The sequence below is a fragment of the Rhynchophorus ferrugineus genome, unplaced genomic scaffold (assembly GCF_030347505.1).
Source record: "Rhynchophorus ferrugineus isolate W39M unplaced genomic scaffold, kcgeb_rfMv2 rfM4, whole genome shotgun sequence".
NCBI lineage: Eukaryota > Metazoa > Arthropoda > Insecta > Coleoptera > Curculionidae > Rhynchophorus > Rhynchophorus ferrugineus.
This window is the reverse complement of record NW_027472583.1, coordinates 15,091,848-15,104,942: the sequence shown is the minus strand read 5'-3', so window position 1 is coordinate 15,104,942 and position 13,095 is coordinate 15,091,848.

The window sequence follows — 13,095 nt, the reverse complement described above, 5'->3', positions numbered from 1 at the left end:
AGAGCTTCTGGAGAAGATAAACAGTCTTTCACCCATTAAGAGGGACTTATCTTCTGAATTTTCTTTACAAAATAGAGATGTACATATGAAATTAAACAAGCTGCTGCTTGTCAACAATTGCTAACGAGTTAGAGAGAGACTATGCTAATTATATCAATAAATCAATAATAAAAATTCTTCAAATTGATAATTAATTCGAATTCATATTTCAAGTCGATTTTTCTAACCTTTAAAGCTTTTAAAGCTTAGGAAAACTTCCTCAAAAGAGTTAAGACAATATCATCGAAGCATTTTTTTTAAATATGAGATATAGTTATTAATACAAAGGAGTGAAATCGGGCGAATAAATAGATGTTGTTTGAGTTGTTCATTTAAAATATCATGAAGAACCAATACAAGAAGACATTATCTTATTGTAATGAGCACAAAAGCTTTATCGGTCCAATATTTCGTCCTCTTAAGACCAGTAACAAAGAATATTCCTGGTTCAAATCTCGATCAACAGTAGTATATTCAATTTTCTTAAAACATAATACTTTACGATACATTTGGCAACTGTACCGCTGACCAAAATAAAATTTATAGAAAAGGTCCGACTTAAAAGTTACTAATTACCCAATGTCATCGTTGTCAACAGAGCCATATTACCATAAATGGTGGAACGGCCGATGTTATCCCGATTCTTTGGGAAATGCAGCTGAACAATAGCAAAATATTTATGATGACAGTTTTAGTATATTTTTATTCTCGTTTACCACAAAAAGTATCAATTTCGTCGCGATAAAGGGTACGACTAAATGAAATATCCGAAAACAGGCACAATAAAGTTAGATGAAATATTCATGTCAGCCCGATATAGTTCTGTATTAATTTGTACCTTCGTTTGGAATTTGGGAACTATTTCTATTCGGAAATATTTACACGGTTCTAGACTACTTTTAATTTGAAATTTCTGAAAGTGACTTAATTACTTATTAGGTTAAATTAAATTATTAAATTAAAGGTATAACCTAATTAATTAATAAGTTTTAATAATAATTTAAAATAATTATATTTGTATTAAACAGTACTGATTAAATGATAAATAATTTGTATTTATAATTTAGGAGCGTATATGAAGTTTATTCTATAAGACTGGCAAAATTACACTGAAGTTTCCGACGACGGAAATGAAAAACTAAATGTATTAGTTTATTAGCTTTTCGTAACATTTTATAGCAAATAATCAACCAAAAATGATGTGGGAACAACTAAAACTCAAACGATACTAGAACTGATGAAAAGACTGAATGTTGAAGTAATTCGCAATTTAATACACGTCACTACCATCTAACGATTGATGAGGATGATGATTGTAAGTCTATATAGGCAATAAAGATAATGCAAGTAAATCCGACAACGAACAATCATCACAGTCGCGCCATAACCACACAGGGTAAGGCCGGATATCTTCTATTATAATATTTAGGTTAAAACCGTGGTTTAAGCCCTTTTTGACAAAAAGTAGATCCTGAAATATAATTATATACAGGAAATTAATTGTTGCTATTTCTGTTATTTGAAAAAGGGCGTGATAATTTAGGTTCGTTTTCATTAAAAATCTTTTAACAATTTAACATATTTCTGGTAACATATAATTATTTTCTAGCCATAAAAAGACAATTAGTAAGTCCTAAGGTTGCCTATTCATGTGCTCATTTTTGTACCCCTTCATAGTATCATATTGTACACTTTTGAAAATGATATATGCAATATCGAAAAAAAATCTTTTATAATGAGTGTTTCATATCTGTGGTGTAGCTAAATATTCTTCAAGTGAATCAAGATCAAGATGAATTCGAGTGAATATGATATCTTCCAAGATCTTTCAGTGATAGAGCTTAATAAGAATTGAGTTTAATTAAAAAGCGAAAGAAATTCCAAGAAAACACATTAAACAAAATCAAAACCCAGAGCCCATTAAAATAGGCCAAGGTTATTACATCTCTCATTCAACTCAAGTTGCTCTAACTATAATTATCTTATGTAGAATGCAAAACAAACAAATAAATCAGCTGGTGACTTTTCACGTGTTAATCATTATTACTAGCCTTTCCGGCATCGTTTTTCCTCACTATTTTTCGTGGGACATTGGTGGACGTCAGGATTTTCAAGTTTTAGCGATTCATAGTACCCGTATACTGTTTGTACTAGTTGTTATCCGAAACCAATCCATGAATGTTTTAAATACAATTTATGATAGTCTCCCTTGTCCTCAGTGACCATTATCAGCTACACTTTTTTCGTCTGACAAAAAAATTGTAATTTACATTCTAATATTCAACCATTAAAGTTTCTTTTCAATCGACCCAAAGCTATTTAAACATTTTTAAGTGTAGATTCATCAACTCCTGGCACATCTGCAACATCATTACACATTTGAGCTGAGGTATTAGTTGAATAATGTTTTCAGTGGGTTGGTATTTTTAAGTTTTAGGTCTGCCTGGCACGTCCTTTCTTAGTGATATCGAAATCACCACTCTTAATCTGTTGAAATCAAAAACGACAATTGCGATATTCCGACGACCTGAAGTTTTTTTTGAAATTAAACTAGAATAGTTATAAGTTAATTCATGCAATAGTCATTTTCCTTTCTTTAAAACCTCAGAACGGAGTTTTCCAACTATTGATCCATGAGCTTTTGCAAAGTCTTTACGCCTTAAGCTAGGTTTTCAATAATGTTTTCAAAATTGGTTATCTTTTAAAGGTTTTTTGATTGCCCAGACGTTTTTTGTTTGCAAAATAATTAATCAAATCAAATATTTTAAACTGTTTAAACGAAACTTGACAGCTGGAGTATGATGCAGCAGCATTTTATGTGCTTCTATAGTGAACTTTTTCAAATAAAGCGGTGAAAATAAAAAATTATCTATTATATAAAGATATTGAACATTGAGTTTTCAGCTTTAGGCGTGTATTATCAATTAATAAAATAGTAATAATGGGTGATCAGTGTGGATTAGACCATAAGCAAATTAAGCAATTTCTTATGGTCTCAGATCTTGAGGGCGCCACAAATAGCACTAATTATTTTAAAGGGGTGCCCACAGGCTTTTATTGCTTAGGATACCAAGTAACTAGCCAATTATAATAGACAAATTAAACTATCTGGTTATTTATTCTATTGAATTTGACAGACTAGACATTAATTATTATATGTATTTTAATCATCTCAGTTAAATACTATTTTTAAATTGCGTATACACACGGTTAATGTAACATGGTTATGATGATGAAATGGCTCGCCCAGGGCACCGAAGATCAACCAATCAAGTCGCGTGACTGCATTACTATCCCGACACCTCGTAAAGTACTTTAATCTATTCCGATAGCCCGCACTACGCCTTTGATTAGAGGGTTAATATTCCAATCGGTCATATCCTAAACGGTGACGTTAACAGCCTCCACCATTCCGTAATTATGAAAATTCGATCGATATTAAAATAAAGGCAAAAGTTCTAATAAAGTTAGGCCGCTCTAGCTTCGGGTCAGCACGCGATAAATTGTTTGCCCTAAGGCGAAAATGCATTTTATTCTCGAAAATAAACAGCGAGCATCAGCTAAATCAGCTAATTGTTAGATTTATAATCTAATGTGTTTAGAGTTGGGTAAAAGTTCCATCAATCATTTTATTCTAAAAAATTAAATTTTTTTTGTTATTTAGTTTTTGGTGGCAATTTTCCTAGGTATAGGCGATATTCAAAGGTAATTTTGTTACAACAATAAGCTGTTAGGACAACAACCACAGATATGTAGGTAGACGTGGTCTGCATATTTTTTAGGAGGGAGATAATATAATTGCGTAACTGCTACGGCACTGGCTACGAAATATTCAAAGAAATGTTTTAAGGGTTTGGTTTGTTTTGTTATAGATAAAAATCATTAGTGTTGTTAAAATCTCATAACTAAAGTAGACGGTATGATTCCGAGAAGCATAAGACTCTTCTCTCTGGAATTCATTCAGTTAATCGGTATCAAATTAATTATTAAGAAAACAAGACAGGTTGGCATTGGATTTTAAATCGTTCAGCAATTGTTTGAAGTATGCTTTGGTGTAGTTAAATTGAATTTGGCAAGAAGTACCGCAGCTGAATTACAGCAGGTCCCAAATTTTGACTGAAGTTGCCCAAAAACCGCTAATTCTATTCGATTTAGGATGCATACAGGCTTTGAAAAGTACCTCTAGTCCGTGAATTCTCATTACAAACATCACAGTTCATATGTCACAACCCATGGCTGACTAAAATTACTGTAAATTAATATAGTTTACTAGTTTGTTGGATAGAAGATTGCAGTTCAGGGTGTACAAAGGCGGGTTGCAGTAATTCCGACATAGACTATAGGAATTACATTCTAAAATCTCGGAAAATAATCCATATAACGTATATAAATAAAAAACTTGGAAAGAACTAGTGTTATTTTGACGATCATTAAAAGGACATTGGCGGACGAAGGTACATTCAAATATAATTTTATTACAATTATAAGATGTCCAGACAGGGCAACGACCACGCAAATCCCTTTAGATGTTTCTTAAGAGAGAGGTGTAAAGGAGTCATGTGCTTGTTTTAGGGCTGAATCAGAATTTACTGTTATACGATCCTCTAGAGGCGTTGTTGCAATATGACCAGTTTTCCCGAAGAAATAGGCCACCATTTTCTTTGAGGTGCTTCGTGCGCGAACAACTTTTGTTGGATTTGGTTCATCTTGGAACACCCATACAGACGACTGCTGCTTACTTTCGGGCTCATACGAATATATCCATGATTCGTCACCTGTCACGATTTTATAAACATCTTTCGAAGCACCGCCATTGAATTTCTTAAGCATTTCTTTGCACCAAACCAACCAAGGCACGAGCCATTTTTTGATTTGAGCGATTGTCAAATTGTGTTCAAATGTTCATGTAAAATCGCATATATGCTGGTGGAACTAATGCTTAGGGATGCCTTAATCTCACAATAGGTGACATGACGCTTGCTTCATCATTTCGCATGCAGCATCGATGTTTTCTAGCACAACAGCCGATTTTGGACGACCTTCATGAAACTCGTCGGACAGCGAACTAAATCATTGATACACGGTGGTTTTTGATTGAGTTTCATCGCCAAAAGTCAAATTAAGTTGATTGATACACTGTTGTTGGGATAATCCACGTCGAAAATTGTAAAAAATCATCGAACGAAGTATTGTCGAGAATATGTTCTGAGTACGTACATAGTCAAAAATCTCAAACTTTACGATGACAACAGTGTTGCCAATTCCCGAAATATAAATAGTGACACTCGTACTTATATGTGATTGCTTTTTATTTAAGTATCTCGACTATATGTTGCAAGACCGGTGAAAACACACTTGGAAACATTGAAATGGGAGGTGCTACCCCACCTACGGCAGGTTCTCCTTTGCTCCTTCTGATTGTTACTTGTTCTGATATGAGTCGTAAATTATTTTAGCAGCGTTTCACTTCTTATAAAGATACGAAAAAATGGTTCGATTCGTGGATAACTTTAAAAGACACATCGTTATTTCGAGATGGAATTCGTAAATTGCCTGAAAGATTGGAAAAGTAGCGGCTATCGATAGACAATATTTTGAATAAAATATATCGTACGAATTATTCATAATAAAGCATCAAATGAAAAATCTTTAAAACTATAATATCTTATTTTTAATTAGCATAATAAATATAATCACGTGATGAATATCTTCCTCAATATCCTTAAAATTAATAACTTCAGTTAAACCCCAGTTAAGTTAACCCTTGTCAAAACAAATATATAATTTTGACCAATTATATTCAGTCCTTGTGACATTTGCGGTTTTACATCTATTTTGTATAAAGATTTGCGTGATTTAATACAAAACCTCAGCACAGTACCTAGTTAGAGACAGAGAAAAATATGGGAAAAGTCTGAAAGCCGGATATCGGTTATATTGTTTTTTTTTATACCTGATTATTAAAAATTACAGGCCGAACAAAACAAAAATTGGCCGCTAACAAGCATTGTTTAGTTTGAACCCACCGCATCCCGATTATATCCCACTTTACCGTAATGATCCGAAAACCGTATTGTATTGGCCGGTTTCATTTGAATCGAGTTTGTCTCGCAGCTCCAACGAAGAAAACTGATTCTACCCTTTGTCGAAACGGTTTCACTCGCTGGTTTTTGCTTTTATTCGATCGGTTTCTTTTTTCTGTTTCGCGTCCGTACGAGAGTGCCGTCCTACACCCGGCAATTTACTTAATTTTGGATAATTTTCGCCAAATTAAATTGTGGGAGAGCGCCTAATTTCGGCTTATCGTGTGCCTGTGACAGAGAAATCGATCGCAGAGCAATTCTTTTAATTGTTGCCTATCTCCAACAGTACTTTTTTTGTCTTAAGTTCTCAGTATTTTCACGCTATTTTTTTTTTCGTTTAAAAGTGAAATAGTTACTTCAAATTTGTGATGATAAATATATTTAATATATAAGATACCTTCGTTCTGTTGTTTTACTAAATCTAAAATGTACTAACTTTGACGCAATAAATTTTGCTAAGTGCCAACTTTGTACTAGAGGGTGGGGTTTATTGCCTAGTTTCAATCTGAATTTTTAAGAAACTATTTATTTTTTCAAATTATTTGCTTCGAATACTACAAGATTTATTATGAAAAATAGGTATAATGTATTTTAAACAAAGTATTGTCTCGAAAGAACGTTGTATCTTTTGAATCTATCCACTAATCGACCCATTTTTTAGTATCTTTATAAGAAGTGAAGCAGGGTAAGCCAGATTACAACTCATATCAGAACAAGTAGTAATCAGAAGGAGCAAAGTCTGGAAAATACAGCGGGTGGTGTAGCACTTGTTTCAAGTATGTTTTCACCGGTCTTGCAACATGTAATCGAGCGTCGCCATGCTGAACAATAATCTTGTTGTGTCTGTTGTTGTTATTGAATGAAGACCCAACTCAAGCTCAAAAATAATTGACAGAAGCTTTAAATGTGACCCAAGAAACGATTAGCGACCGATTACGAGTAATGGAAAATTGAAAAAAATGGGGAAATGGTATCCGAACTCATGTTTGCAATAGTGACGGGTGATAAAAAGTGGATATATTTTGAAAACCCTAAAAAACCTAGCAAAAAATCATGGTTATTGCCTGGCGGAGGCCGTTAATACTCCAGCCGATCGACTCCAAAGCCAAATCGTTTTGGTCTTAAGACATTCCTATGGGGAGGGGTGCGTGGTGTATTACAAACTATTGAAACCTGATGAAACAGTTAATAGTGACCACTACCGATAACAAATGATCAATTTGAGCCATACATTGATCGAGAAACGTCCAGAATGGGCCCGAAGACACGGCAATGTAATTTTAGAGCATGATAACGCGCAGTCTCATAAAGTAAAACCGGTCAAAGAAGCCTTCAATGCACTTGGATGAAACATATAATCGCATCCGCCTTACTCTCCAGACCTTACCCGATCGATTATAAACTTTTTGCATCAATAGTAGACGGGCTTGCAGAGCAGCACTTCTCCAATTCCTAATCACTACATAGTATAAAACAAAATCCCCTTTTCTGTCCCTATATCCCTATGTGCGCTTAAATCTTTAAAACTACGCAACGGATTTTGATGCGGTTTTTTTCAATAGATAGAGTGATTCAAGAGGAAGGTTTATATGTATAATACATGCATAATATACTAAGGCAACATTGCCAATTTTAGAAGTTTCTAACGTGATGTCGTAAATTAAACTATTTTTTTAGGCTTATTTAGCAATTATCAAAAGCGCTGCCTAACCCTACGAGTTAGATCAAATTAATGTACTACAGTATTGTACACCATAAAAAGGTCTACAAAAAAGTCCGCGATGGTATATGTTTATCTTTTGGGGATAACCCACATTAACCATTTTTATTGTTTACTTTTTACGTGAGAAAATGGCTTATTTACGAAGCTATTTTAAGCAATTAACGGCATTAATCCTTATCGAATTAAGTACCTTAAATACATAGATCAATATGGTTCCTTACAGCATGTAAATTAAACAAATATTTTCGGAGATATTACAAATTTAAAATTTGCGTTTAAAAATGTGTAATGTAATAAAAATTGTATGAATTTAGATATTCCAAAGATAGCAGGAAATCTTCATAGTAAGTATAGGGGAAGAGGAATTGTTTTACTCCAAATTTAATGCGTGCAGGCCAAGGGCAGTAATGAATGAACCAAAAATACTGGATCGATTTTAATCATGTTTTCATTGAGTGACATAGGCATATATATTTTATGCCCGTGCAAAGTCGGAGCGGGCCGCTATGTTTTTATATACAATGTTCATATTTTTTCTGTAGTGTATTTAATTTATTATCAGCATTGCACCCGTGCGAAGCCGGGGCGGTTCGCTAGTAAGTCAATAGAAATATCTCGATAAAGGGTTTTTTGGGACGACAAATTTTTCCATTTTCTTGAAATTTATGTAGTAATGACTTACCGATACCTCAACTTAGTAAAAAAAATGGGCGCTAAAAGTAACTGTACTATTTAGTAAACATACAATTGTTTTCTATCGTTAACAAGACGTTATATTTCTCAATAATTATAGTTTGATCTAATAATAGTGGTAACCAAAAGAGAAAATATCAATACACATCACTTTCACTCCTCATAATTCTTTTTTAATATTTCAAAATCATATCCAAGGTCTGTATTTTGTGGAAAATATTATTTAAAAATAAAAGGTTAGGATCCTTTATATACGTTTTTTATACAAAATACGGAAGAAACGTATATAGCATCTATTAGAGGAGATAAATGTGGTACCATCCTGAAAACACCGGAAGGGGTGGCGGTACCACGACCCTTTGGCGGCCACATGTGTCTCGAGGAGGTCCCAACTCATTTTTTCTTCTCTTTATAGCAACAGATACATGCAATTAACTATATTGTTATCTCGCGAGGCCCGGGTCCTGAATTAATTATTTTTTATGTTAATGGGGCGCTTTGGCCGATGGGAAAAAATCACTGGTAAAAAATAGGAAGGAACCGTGAACAAAAAACGCTGCCTTTTTTCGGAATATCATTCTAAACGTATACGATTAATGTTTTAACATCATTTAGGGTCTCGAATTACGTGAAATGTCACATTCTACGTTTGCCGGATGGCTTTTTTAGACCTCTTTACCTGTAATGAAACGGAAATTGAATTACGGTCAATTATTAGAAGAAATTGTTCTCGATTATCATATAAATCTTCTAAAAAGGTTCAAAAATATATATCGTATTTCTTAATTTAATGTTCTAAAAAAAACATTAAGGCATAAAAAAGTGACATTACCAATGAATTTCAACCGTGCCAAATTATCAAAGAGCATTATTATTTTGGACGTTATATGAAGCTAATCCTCTCAAGATGGCGGAGTTATGAGCCATTAACTTTCGAAGACCATTCACAAACTGCATCAAAGACTGGAAAAAAATGTAGGCTTAAATGTGTTGTCTCCAAAAGGGGTTAGATGGAAATGCATGAAATAATTTTGGAAAATGATCCGTTTGGACTTTATTTCAAAAGCCCAACAAAAACTATACTATAAGGCCTATACATTAATGTATTATATACAACAGATGATGTTACTGTGCGTTAAATCATATTGGGTAAACTTTTAACTTATAGAAACTACTCTCACAGGCTTCACTTTTCAATATATGTTCGCGGAAGTGTGAACAACATTTTTTCAGTGCGTTGAAAATGTCTTTTACTTCAATTTGAAGAAAAAGCCTGCGAAAGATCATCGATTTTAACAAGTGAATACTGATTTCGAGGTTTTAATAGTGGTGATTTTGAAACCGAAGACAAAGACCATTCTGAACTTCTGAAAATTGTTAAAAGAAGCATTTGAAGGTATTACTCAATGAAACCACCAACAGGGGTCGCTATCGACTACAACGCATGCGTTTGAGTCGGGCACTGCACGAACACGGCTAGAATATGACCAAAGACACAACAATGTTATTCTTGCGTATGACAATGCTCAACCACTTGTTGCAACTCCGGTAAAACAAGCATTGGGAACTATCGACAGTCTGTAGTCAAAAAAATATCCACTGAAAATAGTAATTACTATACGAACCCTTTCCTGTGTAAACTGTGAGGGAGGAAACTTACTAACTTTTTAAAAGAAAAGGAATCAATTACTGAATACAATTAACATGCCTTTAGTAACTTCATTGTAAGCGAAGTAGAATTACTTTTATATTTGAATGTTCTGTGAATCTGTAAAAAAGAATGGAATTTTTCTATCGAATGGAATAGTACCCTTAATATAATAAATATAAACAATACAAGAGAACTTAAACAAAACCTAAAAACTAAAGATATACAATAACCAAAAATACTAAATAAAAGTTAAACATATACCTAATCATAGAAAAAGAAAAACTAATCTATGACGTAATTAAATATGATTGCACAATAACTACTAAAGCTTTTTTAAATAAAGTAAAGTTTTTATTATTGAAAGGAAATATTTTTTAACAAAAATAGAAAGAGTAATCGAAATATTATTGCCATAAAAACAGTCAAAAGTATTTTACTATTTATCATTCACAATTTAACAATTTTTACCTTATGTACGAACCCTAACAATCTTGAAAGATACCGTTCCAAAATGATGCTATATTAATATACGATATATTGTTATTTATATATTGTTATTTGTATATTGTTATTTACAAGAAAACTACTAAAAAATCATCAAACTATATATATTAGTAACTGAAAGTTCACGACTGATAGACTGATATAACAGTCGATAGTAAATAGTAACAAAATCAGTTGGACCGAAAATGGCGACTGAAACAGTCGATAGTAAAAAGTAGTCAATTACTAAACAGTCGATAGTCGTTTTCATTCGATAGTTCCCAACGCTAGCAATAACGTACCTGGAAACATTAAAATGGAAAGTGCTATTATTACTTAAGATATATTAATCAGAGAGGAAACCGGTCTTAGTAGCGCATAACTTCTTAGATAGCGTAGCCTCCAAAGACACATCGTTTTCACAAGTAGTCTACACATTACATGGAAAATACATTATACAGATTTTTCACAATACGGCTTCATATTTTAAAGAATCTAATATATAGGCCTAATATATTATTTTAGATTCTACTCTAAAATTATCTAATAAATTTTGAAGAATATAATGTGTTTAATTATGTTTTAATGTAACCTAAATTATCTTATGGAAGTAGTAACTAGAATGGATATATTAAATGGAATAACTTGGTTGTAAATTTACTTATGATGAAACAATTTGGAAATTTTACCTCCAATCTAATAGGGGACACAAAAAGGGGTATAACAAATATATCCACTTCATGCATGTACAACCCATCAAATATGTACTAGATCAATTGACAAATGAATAAAACGTCAAACAAAAATGTCACCCCCTGACATTGTCGAACTACGATGACGGCTACACAAAGGGGTATCATGACCAGCCGCCCACTTACTGGGCAAGTTCAAGCTAGAGGGTAAATTAGATTAGCCGACCAACCAACCCTTTCAGACCGTGTCCGTTGTGGAGTTATTAAAATTTTTCGATAAAATTAGGTTTAGGTTTTCACGATTTTCCACACCCCATAGGCTGTAATCGATCAGTGCTTGTTAACGACTCACCCCTTTCGATATTATCTCGTTATGGTGTCGAATAAGGCGTGAATAATTTTTTCCATCAAAAAATCATATTCATTTTTCAGTCGAAATGAATGATTTTCAATTTTTGTGGTTATGAAAAAATCTATTTCTCTGTGAGAATTTGATTTTTTTAAACAATCTTTCCCAAACTGTGTCCCTTTTTCTACCGTTCCTAGTTTATTGGAGTAGTATATAGGGAACTTACAATCATCTATATTTATAGTCTATTCAAAGTTTATTTATATATGCGTCATCAAGATGTTTAATGTATTTCCTACCGCAATTTATAAATTCGCTTTAGAATCAGACAATATTTTCCTTCTCCTTTTATTCTAGTTAATAAGAGACACAATGATGTCTGAATAGTTATGGCACGTAAACGAATAAGCCTGTCAAAGTCGTACACTTGTCAGATGTGTGCAAAATTCTTGAAAGCAATAGTGATAAGAGGTTATAACTCTAACTTATATTATCTTAGCTAAGTGTTGTGGCCATATAATTAAGTGTAGTTTTTAGATGTACTATAATGTTAAAATACATTTTATTTGATAACATTTTTGTTCAATTATTTTATTTAGATTAGAATTTTTTATATATCAAAGCCAAACTAAAATAAAACTCACAGTGGGTCCGGCAACATTGCGATGTTTTGACGTCACAAATTTCGATGAGGCATATACAAATACACTTTGAATAGACTATTTATAATTCTAAAGAATGCACTCTATATGTATTGGTTAACATAACCAAAAAGATCCTAACTAACTATTTCCAAATCAGTATATTATATAATACATAATCAGTATACTATATTTTGAACTTACTACTTGTTTGATCGTTATGCTAAGAGCCGCCAATTGGTTCATTTAATTTAATTGGTTCATTTGGATTCTATGGTTGCTTTTTATTTTGGATGCTATTTTCTGAGTACAGAAATAAAGAACGGTATTTTTAGAGTTGTTCTACATTTTTGTTACTAAATTATAATAAAAATGAATTCCTTATAATGCACATTCGTTCTAAGAAGTGTAACCGAGTGTACCAAAATCAAAATATGAAACACGTTTTCTTCAAGTTTTCGATTCTTATTTAAGAAATAGGTAGGTCTTGTAAAAAAATCCAAACTACATGCATTAAGCATGTGTGGTGTGTTATTCAGTATTGTTTTTACCTGTTTATATATATGTAATATATATATATTACAATATATATATATATATATATATATATATATATATATATATATATATATATATATTGTTTTTTAGAAAGTTAACCTATATTTTTAATAAATAAGCAAAAGATAATGCAATTTTATTTAACAATTTAGATAAATAAGTTAATCTTTCAATCAGCCTGGT